The sequence below is a fragment of the Mesoplodon bidens genome (assembly GCF_964165515.1).
Source record: "Mesoplodon bidens genome assembly, chromosome: 4".
Lineage (NCBI taxonomy): Eukaryota > Metazoa > Chordata > Mammalia > Artiodactyla > Ziphiidae > Mesoplodon > Mesoplodon bidens.
Genome location: NC_138160.1, coordinates 148023772 through 148036249, shown reverse-complemented (window position 1 = coordinate 148036249; position 12478 = coordinate 148023772). Strand labels below are relative to the sequence as shown.

At 57.9% G+C, this 12478-nt stretch overlaps 1 protein-coding gene across 7 annotated transcripts in view; it reads right to left on the bottom strand.

Moving 5' to 3' along the window:
- PTPRS (protein tyrosine phosphatase receptor type S) overlaps positions 1–12478 on the bottom strand; it is a 102609-nt gene that overhangs the window by 65396 nt on the left and 24735 nt on the right. Inside the window, exon 1 of one of the 7 annotated variants that reach the window (XM_081233484.1) lies at positions 5423–5534. The exons of the other annotated variants lie outside the window; for them this stretch is intronic. The gene's annotated coding sequence lies outside the window, so the exon portion shown is untranslated. Of the gene's footprint in view, positions 1–5422; positions 5535–12478 lie in introns of those variants that run through there. 7 annotated transcript variants of the gene reach the window in all.

The following is a 12478-nucleotide window of genomic DNA, read 5'->3' as shown; positions in this document are numbered from 1 at the left end:
CCAGACACACGGTCAGACCACAGACAGACAAGGAGACCAGACACAGTCACAGATGTATTTGTACAGTCAGGCAACAGAGATGGGTCCACATGTGTAGTCAGGCCAATAAAACTGACACACAGACCACAAACATGGACAGGCACAAAATCAGACCCCAGACACACAGATCAGACAAGATACACACAAAGGGTCACAATGGGGCAGACAATACATATACACAGTCAGACCACAAGCAGTCAGGTCAGAGACACACAGGTACATGCCAAGACCACAGACACACAGCCAGATGAGATATACACACAGGGTCACGGTCAGACAGGCAATACCCATACACGGTTGGGCTACAGGCAAGCATGAACACAGAGGCACGTCGGAGCTCCACAGGGCGTGGCAGGTAAAAACACACAGCTCACAGACTCGGATGTGGGCACACAGTGGGGCTACAGAGATGGGCAGTCAGCAGAGCAAACTTGCACCCAGCCAGACAATATGCACAGACACGTAACGTCAGATCCCCCTCATCCACATGCATGTGCATAGACAGGCAGGCGCACAGTCAGACCACAGATACACACTGGGACCCAACCACGGGCCCTTTAAGAGTACACGTGGCTGATGAGGACGGTGAAGGTCCCAGCTGGGGAAATGGCCCATGGCCAGCTGGGGCCAGGGTGACCACAGCAGTTGGTCCCACCCACAGATGCACATCAGCTTGACCACATCTGGGGAGGGGGCTCAGCTCTGGCCCAGACCACTTGGATTGGCTGCCCAGGCCCGCAAAGAGCATCTGGGGCAACTGAGGTAGAATTTTAACACGGAGGGGCTCAAACCCACCACCCTGGGGCGGGGTGTGTGTGTGTGTGTGACCTCCCTGCTCTAGTCTCCTCACCTCCGATGCCAGCTGGCATGGGCAGGGGTCACCTGCATGAAGGGCCCTGGCCACAATGCCTCCCCCACCCCCTATGCCCCACTGGAGCCAGGGACAGCTGCCTTCTAAAAAGGAGGCCCCTAATTACCCCTGGCTCCTGCAGCCCCGCCTTCCCAATGACTGGGCAGGATGGGGCCGATCCAGGCACAGGCGGGGCCCAGCCATCAGCTCCCAACTCCCCCAAAGAGGTCATTCCAGCCTGCTGGGCCGGGAGGCGTGGGACAAATTCAGGGTGGAAAGGATCAGACAGAACACAGAAGGTTAAAAGTTCCAGGGTTGGGACTTCCCTATCGGTCCAGTGGTTAAGACTCTGCGCTTCCAATGCAGGGAGCGTGGGCTCGATCCCTGGTCAGGGAACTAAGTAAGATCCCACATGCCGTGAGGTACAGCCAAAAAAAAAAAAAAAAAAGTTCCTGGGTCTCTTAGGCCCCCATTCTCCCTGGAAGAACTTGCCATGGCAAAGCCCCAGACCCTCCCACCTCTTCCGGCTTCCTGCAAGACCAGGGGTAGGCTCCCCTGCAAGGGGCTGGGGGAGAATATAAGCAAATTCTGTCAGCTCTGTCTCCAAAACCTAGGCTGAGACTGTCTACTTCTTACCCCTTCTGCCTCTACCCGGTCCAGCCCCCTCATTGCTCACCTGGACCAATGGAGCCATCTCCTGCCATGCCACCCCCCACCCCGTCTGTCTTCCCCTCAGTGCCAGAGGGCACCTATTAGCACCCGAGTCAGGTCCCATCCCTCCTCCTTTGGTGGTAAAAGTCCAAGCCCTCCCTGATGCCCACAAGGCCCTGCACGGCCTGCCCCGTGCCCTCCCTGCCCTCCCCTCCTCCCTCTCTCCCCCTTGCTCACTCTGCTCCAGCCAATGGGTCTTCTGGCTGTTCCTCCCACATGCCAGGCACGGTCCTACCCCAGGGCCTTTGCATGGGTTGGAACCCTCTGCCTGGACCTCTCTGCCTCCAGATTTAATGTTAATATTTATGACTTGACTGAGAATTAAAGGATGAATGGGAATGGGGGTGGGTGTCTCCACAGAAGGAACAGCGTGAAGAAGGACAAGAAGCAATACTGAGCAGTCCTAGCAGGGAGATGGGGAGAGATTAGGGCAGAGCGGTGGCCACACACTGAACCCACAGAGCAAGGAACCCTAGGCAGCTCTGAGCAGGAGGGGATGTGGCTAGGTTGGCACCACGCCAAGCCTCCTCTCTGACGGGTCTTGCAGTAAAGCAGCCTGAGCCATCAGCCTCCCCACTGCTGAGAAAGGGAAACTGAGGTAGGTGCCTCAGAGCTGCACGACGCGGCAACCCCCAAGTTCTTGGAGGATGAACGTGGCCATTAAGAAGGGAACAGCCACCGATGGGAGTCACAGGAAATAACTTGGGTGGGAAATGAGGCTGGGCAGGGAATGGGGAGGAGGGAAGGGAGTGGCCTCGGGACCTGGAACCCAGGGCCCCGGAAGGGTCCCTGCCCACCTCTGTGCCAGGCGCAGAGCTGCCCACCATCTGTTCCCAGCAGCCGGGCAGACGTGGGTGCCCGTCTTGCACAGATGAGGAAACTGAGGTTCACAAAGGAGCGGGGACTGTCAAGGACCCCCAGCTGGGTGGGGCCTTGGTTCCAGAGACCACGTTTACACAGGACTGTGTCCTTCCCTGGCCACTGTGTGACCTCAGGAAAGTGGACGACCCTCTCTGGGCCCCGTGCGGCCTGCTGGATGGCCTCTGGGTGCTCCCAGGCCTCGCTCACAGGGGGTGAGTGGGCATCCATTCCAGTCAGGTGCCGGGGTGCAGGTCACGCGATCCTGGAGCCAGCTCTGTGTGCCCACGCAAAGCAGGGAGCATAAAAGGGTGATTATGACCCAGGACTGGGCAGCAAATAGGCTCCGTGTCACTTGTATGGGGCCGGGTGTCCCAGGGCCTGAGGACTCTCCCTGCCCTGCCTGAGGGTCTGGTCTGTCCTGGGGGTCTAGGGGCTCACCTGCACAACCTTGACTCTCAGGGACTTCCCGGGGCCAGGGGAAGGAGAGGTGGGTGACACTGGCAGCAGGGCTGAAGGAAAAGCCCCCTAGGGACACACAACGTCTCCGCCCTCACACCCACGCCCCACACCTCTCCAGCCCCAAAGCCTCCCTTCAGGGCCAGGGGACTTTCTTGCTGCCTGGAACCCCTTTCCCAGGGCCTCAGAGCCCCTGGAGGGCAGGACCCGGGTCTCCAGCCTCCCTGGGTTGCTGTGTCCCCAAAGTGTGAGACAGGGTCCAAGCTCTAGCTCTGTAGCCCCTGGTGGGCTCCAAGGGGCTCTGGTCAAGCCCATCTCCCTCCTGGGGCCTCAGTGTCGCCCCACCAGGCAACGGGCTCAGGATGTAGCTGGGTGGGACTGGCCCTGCCACCTTCCTGGAATGGGCTAGGACCAGGGCTGAGGGATCTGCCTTTAGCTGACTATCGATTTGTATTGAGTGCTGTCCCCAAGGGTCCCCACCGCCAGGAGAGGATGGGCAGGGCAGCTGGGGAGCCAGGCCCAGCCCCAGAGGGAGTAACGGGTAACACCAGCTGGGTGCCCCCCTCCACGTGCCCAGCCCTCTTAAATGTTCCCTGTGCTTCCTTCTGTTTGACAGCAGAGGAAACTGAGGCTCAGAGAGGGCTAGCTGCACATGGAGGGTCACGCAGCGTGGAGGGGCTGGGCTGGGTTAAGATTTGAGGCCAGAGACCAGCTCTCAATCAAGTCCAGAGTCCACGCTCCCTGCGTGCCCAGCCTGCCAGGATGGCCCCTGCCGGCATGTTCCCCACGCCGGCTTCATGGAGGAGCCTGAAACACCAAGATCTGGGTGCACCCCTGCCCTGCTGCTCACACCTGCCAGGGCTCCCCAGCGCCTCTGCTCAGTGTCCTGGGCTTGCCCTGCTGCTTCTTCCCACAGGTCACCACAGTTCTCAGAATGCACCGGTCCACCTCTGGTCCTTTCTTAATACAGGTCCTACTTCCGGGGGGGCGGCCCACCTGTCAACTCATCCTTCAAGCCGTAGCCGCAGACCTACCCACCCCAGGCTGAGACTGGACTCTTCCCCCAGCCCTGGGACCCCTCCTCTGCCCAGTCTTGACCCCCCACCCCAACCCTGGCGCTGGAAGTAGCTGTGTTTGACTCTGCCCCTCCTCTGCTCTAAAACCTTCCATGGCTTCCATCAAAATCCATTGAAATCTAGATTCTTAACCTCAGCCTCCAGAACTGCCGACTCCATCATGTTGCACCCCGACTGCCCTGTTTGCCCTATGGGTGTCCCTACTCACTGCCTTCTGGCTCACACAAGGATATTTGTGCACGCTGTTCCTTCCACCCAGCGCACCATTCCTCGTTCTCCATCAGGCCTCAGCCTTCACGCTCATCCTCAGGTCTTGGCTGAGCTGGCACCTCCTCCAGGAAGCCCTCTTGGATGCCGCAGGAGGGACCAGGGTCCCCTCTGGGCTCCCTCAGCGCCGGTATCTCCCACCCCAGCTCTGCTCCTGTCACAGATCCATCATCCTCCAGGATGGGAGTCTTCTCCCCACCCTAGGAACATGCATTTATTAGATGCCTACTACATGCCTGGCCCCACCTGACACTTTACCCATACCATTCCTGCGGTCATATCCATTTCAGAGAGGGAAACTGAGGCCAGGAGGAGCCACCACAGGCAGCAGAGGCCAACGTAGACATGGCCTCCAGGTGCAGCTTACATCTGCTCTTGGTTGCGGTGGGGGGGATGTCTGCTCAAGCCTTAAGGGATGGAGGTGAGGCTCAAGGAGGGTCAGCCCAGGAGTCACAGGAAGCCCCTCTAAGGTCGCCCAGGACTCTGAGTAGGAATCCTGGGAAGCAGGATTCTCCAGGCAATAATGGGGGGTTCAGAGGCATGGAGCTTGGAGACAGGTATGGAAAGTGGGACGGTGGGAGCTGATATGCCTGCCCAACCCCTCAGTTTATTAAAGCCCCGACTAGGCACAGCATCGATCTGGAGTCCTTAAGCCTGAGGGGCGCAGGGACAAAGTGAGAGAGGAAAACTTTCTGTGAGTTTTGGGGAGTGGCTAAGAGCAGGGATCCCAGCCACTAACCCCCCACCCCCAGCCCAGCAGTCCTGCCACCTCCTCCGCGGAGCGGGTCCCCAGCGGAAGGAAGGATGCCAAAGCACCCACCCGCTATCAGAGCACCGCCCCCCCTCACGGCTGGCAGAGAAGGCTGCCCCAGCCTGGCTCCGCCCCCAGGAGGTGGGGGAAGAGGTCGGGCTGGGGGCCAGGCAGGGGAGGGGACCCCACAGAGCATAACGGTCTGGAGTTTTCCAAAGTACGAGAGCGACCGGCCTGAACGGGGTGGGGCGGCGCGCCAGGCAGCGGCGGGCTCGAGCTATCCCTGGAGGGCAGCTGGGCCAGGCCGCGCGGGGCGGGGGTATGGGGGGAACCCGGGGTGGGGGGCTAGGAGACGGACAAAGGCCAGTGCAGACTGGGCCTCGAGGTGGAAGGGGGTACCGACGCACTCACCCTACGGCTCAGAAATCGGGGACCGGGCCCCACGCTGCCTCGGCCGTGCCCGCTGCAGCCCTACCCAGGGTCCGCCCGGAGCGCAGCGAGAACTCGGAGACACCGAGGCGCAGCGAGCTCGGCCTGGGGGCGGGGCGGGGCGGGGCCAGGGGCGGGGCGGCCAGGGGGTGGGCCCGGGTAGGGGGCCCCAGAGCGAGCCTCGGGCGGGGCCCGGCCGGAAGTAGGGCGGGGGACCAGTCGGGACCCAGATCAGCGGGCACTGAAATCCTACGTGGATGGGGGTCCTGTGTCGGGGAGGCCTCCAAGGAGGTCACTGTTTCCCCGCAATGTGCACATACATGAGGGAGTGCCCCCAGTGGCACAGCTCAGGACCCTCCCTTTGGAAGCCTGATGCCAGAGGGATCCCCTACCCTGCTCCCCGTTCCCTTCCAGGAGCTGATCGTGGCCATGGCAACGGATGAAAGGGCTGGATGCTGGACAGGGCGGCAGAGAGCTCCCCAAACACACCCAAATACAGGAGGTCGAAGAAGGGGCAGAAGATCCCCTCCCAGTCTGGGTTGGATGGCAGAGGCCGCGCCCCCTACAAACACAGAAACCCACAGTGTGGGGGAGGGGCAAAGGCACAAAGAGGCTTCTCTCCTGCTGCGAGTCCAGTTGGGGTCGGGGTGGGGGGGGATGAACGGGGACACCGTGGCAGAGGCCTCAACCTTAGCCACAACCCTGAGGGGGCGGAGAGCGCAGGGCCAGATTGGAAACAGATGGGGCCACCGTGCCAGGCCCGAGACACCCGATCCCGAGCGGGGGTGGGGGGGGGGAGAAGGGGCGTCCCCACCCAGGCAGCCAATCCTGGCCGGCGCTGCTGCCCGGAGCGGGTTTGAAAACTCCAAGGGAGAGGCCGGGAACGCCAAGCCCCAGCGGCGTTGGGAGCTGGGGAGCTGGCGGGAAAGCGTCAGGGAGGGGTAGGGACCCTGACGGAGACCTAAGGGCAGCCGCCAGGGCGGGGTGGGAGGCGTTCCCCCATCTGATCCCATCCCTGGCGAATTGGGATCAGTTCCACCATTAGTGCTCTGGACGACTCCCATAGTCTATGTGTACTGAGATCTTAGTATATTCCAAGCCCTGTGACGGCTCACATCACCCTACCATCAATCAGCCCCATCAACCAAAGGGGTTAGGGAGGAATAGAGAGAAATTACCAAGGTCAGGAAGAGCAGCGATTCGAACCAATGTTTGGGTCCAGAGGCTAAGCGTCCTTACCCACAATGCTACAGAGGCCTGGAGCCAGAAAATGACAAACCACTATAAATTTAAAGCCCAGGAGGAAATGGCAGTGCTGGAGACAGACAGGCCCCAGCCTCTAGAAGTGGGACAAAGAACATGGGCTTTGATGGGCGGCACCCAGGCAGCTGCTTGAGCCCCGAGGCACCCCAGATAGGGACAGGGACGACTCACTTCCCAAGGTGGCCCATCCACGCCCTGCTATGGCTGCCTTGGCAGGTCCGCCCCCCATCTCTCCCCAGCACCAAATGCATCCTCCCCTGGGTGATCTGCCCTTTCCAGTCCGGTGCCTCAGTCCCTCGCTTTGCAAAATAGAGCATATAATCCCACCTCCCCTGGCACTGGGGAGGCACTGAGCACAGAGTAAATGCTCTGTGAATGTCCGCGTGCAGACTCTCCACTTGCCCCTTCTACATGGAGCACACAGTAGGTGCTGCTAAACACGGGATGCTCCAGCATCTCCCCTCCCCCACACAGCCCTAACCCTGGGAGGCCCACAGTTGGTGCTTCATGGAGGTGGGACCCCTGGCGCCACAGCACCATGTGGGAAGCACACAGGAGGTGCTCTGGGTCAACGTGGGGGTGAAACTGAGTGGCAGAACCTCCCCCAGCATGGCAGGACACACAGTGGGCCCTCAGAAAACGCCCCCAGAAGCATAGTAGGTGCTTTGCAGGCTGATGCCCAGGCAAAGGGCTCGTGCAGAATCGCTATGAAGATGAACAAAGCGGGGGAAGAGAGGACACATGGAGTGGGATGCAGCGTTAAAAGGGAGGGTCAGGGAGTGGGGAGGTGACATGAGTAAGACCTGAAGGAAGTATGGATGTTTAGGAGGAGTGACCCAGGCAGTGGGCACAGCATGTGCAAAGGCCTTGGGGCAGGACTGTGACTGGCATGGTGGAGGACTGCAAAGAGGCCCGTGTGGCTGGAGCAGAGTGGAGGAGGGGAGGGCAGGGAAGGGACAGGGGCAGGTCTTGCAGGGCCTTAGTCTACCCCGAGGGAGGTGGGAGCCCTGGAGGGCTGTGGGCAGAGGAGGACAGACTGGGGGTGGGGGGAGCCGGGGTACCAGGGCAGAGGTGACTGCACAGGTTCAGACAAGCAATGAGGGGACTGATCAGGTGGAGGCAGAGAAGGGGGGCGTGCGGGAAGCATGTACATTCTGGATAGATTATGAAGGCAGAGGCAAGGACATTTTCTAAAGGACTGGCTGTAGGGTGCAAGTTAAAGAGGGGACTCAAGATGAGCACCTTGACAACTCTGGCCTGAGCCCCTTGAAGGTTAGGGCTGCCACCTCCGGGAAGCCCTCCCTGACTGCTTTGCCCACCCAGTGCCCCCGAGGGCTGACCCCGGGAGCCCACAAACGTTCAGTTGCTACGTCCTCTGTATACACCCAGGAGGCAGCTGTCCTTGGGATGGAGCATGGGGCTAGATCACGTCAGCTCCTGCAGCTGGGACATTTGGGGGGATAATTTTTTTCAAAATAACTTTTCTTCTAATTATAAAATAGGCGTGTGCAGCAGAAATTGGGGAAAATCAGCATAAAGAAGAAAATAAAAATGGCCCACAATCCACCCCTCTCCTGGAGAGAATCTGTTAGGTCATTTTCATTCATTCTTTCCAGAAACACTTACTGAGCACCTACTGTGTGCCGGCCCACTGAGGACACAGCAGCGGAATGACAAGTACCGCACACGCGCCCCCCCCCCTTCTCCCAGGGCTCAAAATAAGCAGGAGAGACAGACATTCCCAGAGAAACAAACATTGTCAATAACATAAGGCTGGAAGTACTGAGAGGCATGAAAAAGAAAATAAAATGACCTGTAAGGTTCTAGAAGCGTGGAGGGGTCTGGGGGTACCTCTCAGAACACCTGGATGAATTGAGCAAATCAGACAGACAAACTCCTAGGGGAACAGAGTTTCAAGCAGGAGGAACAGCAAGTACAAAGGCCAAGGCTGACTGCCTCCTTCCAGTCTTTCTCCGATGTGTTTAAATGGGTACACAGAGATCACCAGTATGAAACCATTTGCCAGGGTCCAGCCCACAGAGTTTACTGGGACCTCACTTGATCTGTAGTATAAACAGCAGAGAGACATGTCCTCAGATGAAGCTGTGACCCATCGTTTACAAGCAAAGGGTCATTCCATTGGGATGGTCACAAGCCTTTGAAACCTGCCCTGATGTGGCAGTCCCAGGTAAAACTACGCCCTGGACACCCTGGGCAGGACGTCCCACTCCCAATCCCTTCCCTGACTTCACCTTTGGGGCCAAAATTTCATTTAGGGGCAACCACCAAACTCCACACCCTTGGTTTTGGGAGCAAGAGAGAAACTGGTTGGGCAGCTTCCTCCTTTCTCGGGCTCCAGGGCTCCCAGGCCCCAGGTTGCCCAACGGGGCCCCTCCCTACCCAACTCAGCATTCATGCCCCGGAGCAGCAAGCATGTGCGGACCAGCCCAGTGCCTGCCTCGCCCATACTCACATCTCAGCCCTGGCGCCGTGTCTGCCTGCCAGCCACACCGCAGCAGGCATATAGCCCGCCACAGGCACGCACCAGCTCTTCATCTGCCTTTTTCACCTTCTGGTTCCCCCAGGCCCGGCTACCATCCTCTCCTTCTGGACAAATCCAGGATGCTTCCAGGTGCAGCTGGATCCAGCAAACCTGCTCTTCCCTCTGTCCTCCCCTGCTCAGCTGATGGCAGCTCCATCCTTACAGAGGCTCAGCCTAGAAGCTGGGGGCTGACCCTGACTTCTCTTCTTCCTTCATGCTGCGCCAGTCTGGAAATACTCTCAAGTTTCCCTCCTAAATTTTTCCTGAGTTTCTTCATCTCTCTCCAGATGCCCTTCCCATCCTGTCCAGCCCCCATTAGTGCCCACCTGGACCAGTACAGTCACCTCTGCCCTGGTCCCCCAGCTCTGGCCTTTACTCCCCACAGTCTGTCCTCCCCACAGCAGCAAGAGGGTGCCTGTGAGCACCTGAGTCAGCTCCTATCCCTCCTCTGCCCACAGCCCTCCAGGGCCCCCACCTCCTTCCAGGTAAAAGCCCATGTCCTCCCTACTGCCCACAAGGCCCTGCATGACCTGCCCCATCCCCTCCCTGCCCTCCCCCCTCCCTCTCTCCCCCTCGCTCACTCTGCTCCAGACACACGGGCCTCCTCTCTGTTCCTCCAACTCCCCAGGCATGGTCCTGCCCCAGGGCCTTTGCACATGCTGGTTCCCCTGTGCCTGGAACATCTTTCCCCCACATTTTCATGGCTGTTTCCTTCTCGCCATTCAGGTCTCCCTCAAACATTGCCTCCTCAGAGAAGCTGATCACCCCGGCTCAGGTACCACCTCCATCAGCCTTTATCATACATCCTTTCTCTAGCTTTTTTTCCTTTTTAGCACTTATTTTCATCTGAAATTATCTATTTCTTGTTTACTGTCTAGATCTGTGATGTCCAATAAGGAACCACTAGCCGCATGTGACTAAATTAAAATGAAATAAAGTTAAAATTCAAAATCCAGTTCCTCGGTCACACACGCTGTGTTTCCGGTGTGGCTCGTAGCCACAGTATTGGCACAGACATCGCATATTTCTATCAGCGCAGAAAGTTCTGTGGACAGCTCTGATGGAGGAGGTGGGAGCCCGGAGGGCAGGGCAGGGTCGGTTTCGGCCATTGCTGGTCCTAGGGCCTGGTGTTCAGTAGGTATTCAATAAATGCTTTCTAAATGAATGAAAGAGGGACTTCCCTGGTGGTCCAGTGATTAAGACTCCACGCTCCCAAAGCAGGGGGCCTGGGTTCGATCCCTGGTCAGGGAACTAGATGCCGCATGCCGCAACTAAAGATCCTGCGTGCCGTAACGAAGACACAGCAGAGCCAAATAAATAAATAAATATTATAAATAAATGAAAGAACAAACTAATGGCTAAGAGGCCTTGTGAAGTCTGGTGGGGCTGATTTGCAGGACAGGGCAGAGGTTGGCAGGCACCATCTGCAGCCACAAGTCCACAAAGCTGGGAATTGAACCTGGGTCGTCCGTCCCAGGCACCCTCTGGGAGCTGCTGCTCCGGCCCCAAGGGCAGAAATTTGTAAAAAGCTGCTCCAAGCACAGCCAGACTCCGCTCTCCAGCCAGGCGCCAACATGCTGACTCAGCCAGAGGCAGAGGGTGGAGGGGTAGTGCCCTTGCCAGGCACGGTCCCTCCAGGCTGGGCCCCCGCCAAGCCCCCCATCTCCCACCTTGGACCAGCTGTGGCTGCTTTAATGGATCTGGCCGCATTCTCTCTGTGAATGCCTCTGCGCTCACCAGGTGAGAATGTGTGGCATTCCCCCCCAATCCTCCCCGCCTTGTCCCCTACTTCTGCCACATCCCAATAACCCTCATTAAATCTTTCAATCAACTGGCTCACGCAGTTCTCTTAAACTAATTTACTTTAGAAACTAACTCTATAATGCAAGGCTCTAACTGCGGAGCCTTGAAAGTCACCAGAAAAAGTATTACAATGAAACTATGTACCGAATTCTTCCATTTTCCCTGGATACTGTTGCTAAGGCCAGCAGCCCAATGGGATTTGGTTATAGAGAGATTGGCAGGTGTTGGTTTTAAAAATCACCCTGCACTGGACTGAGACTTTCCCCTTGACTTGTTATGGACCAAAAGCGGAGTTGCTGCTGGTCTGTGTAGCTCTGTGCTGTCGGACGCCTCCTCCACAGGTCACCCCAAAACAACCGCATCCTGGGGGCAGGTCCCCCACTTTAGAATTCATGGCCCAGAGGAGGCAGGAGGCCTAGGTTCTCTTCCCAGCTCTGTCCCCAGGGGGCTATGTGGCCCTAAGCAAGTCCGTGCCCCTCTCAGGGCCTCTGTGTCCCCACCTGTGCAGAGGATGATTGGGTTTTCAGTGCCTGGGGCTGATTCTTGTGGGTTCAAGGCCTTTGAAGATCAGGGAAACTGAGGCACTGGCCAGAGAGGTCCCCAGGAGAGGGCTTCATGCAGCTCCTGACTGACTTCCCTTGTGAGGGTGGGATCCAGTCTTGGTCACTGCTGAAACCTCAGCATCTATCCTGTGCCAGGCCCTATCCTGAGTTTGGGGGACACAGCAGGAACCAGGACAGACAAGCTCCCAGGGCTTCTCTTCTAGGGAGGGAGAGCGACATCCTTTTTAGCACTTATTTTCTTATTTTTAGCACTTATTTAGCGCTTATTTGCATAGCCATGCAAAGATGGGGTGGGGAGGGAATTCTGAGCAGAGGACACAGCACATGCAAAGGTCCTGTGGTAAGAATGAACACACTATGTTCTAGGGAAAGAGAGGGAGAGGGGATTAGAGAGGTAAGGTGGGGGGATGTCATTTGAGGAATGCACACACTGAGGCATGAACGATTATCACACTTCAGTAACAATTCTTTCACACACACACACCTGCATTTATAGAGCACCTGCTGTATACCAGGCTCCAGGCTGAGCACTAGGGACACAGGATGACCCAGGCAGCTTTGGCCTGGCGTCAGGAAGTTCATAGGCTGTAGGGGAGGCAGATGGGGTCTCTGGCAGTTAAAAACCAGAAGTGAGATGGGGAATGCATCTGGCATGGGGGCGGGGCAGGCTTCTGGTAGGTGGTGATATCTAAGATGTGAAAGAAAAGGGGAACTGGGAGAGGAAATCTAAGTGGCACTGGACTGAATGGAAAAAGTGGGAATGGGAACCTTAGGCCAAGTCCCATCCCATAGGTGAGAAGCCTGAGGGACCGGGGGCTGCTGAGGGGTATGGGACAGCAGAGCTAGGTTCCCTGCTTGGCCCAGACT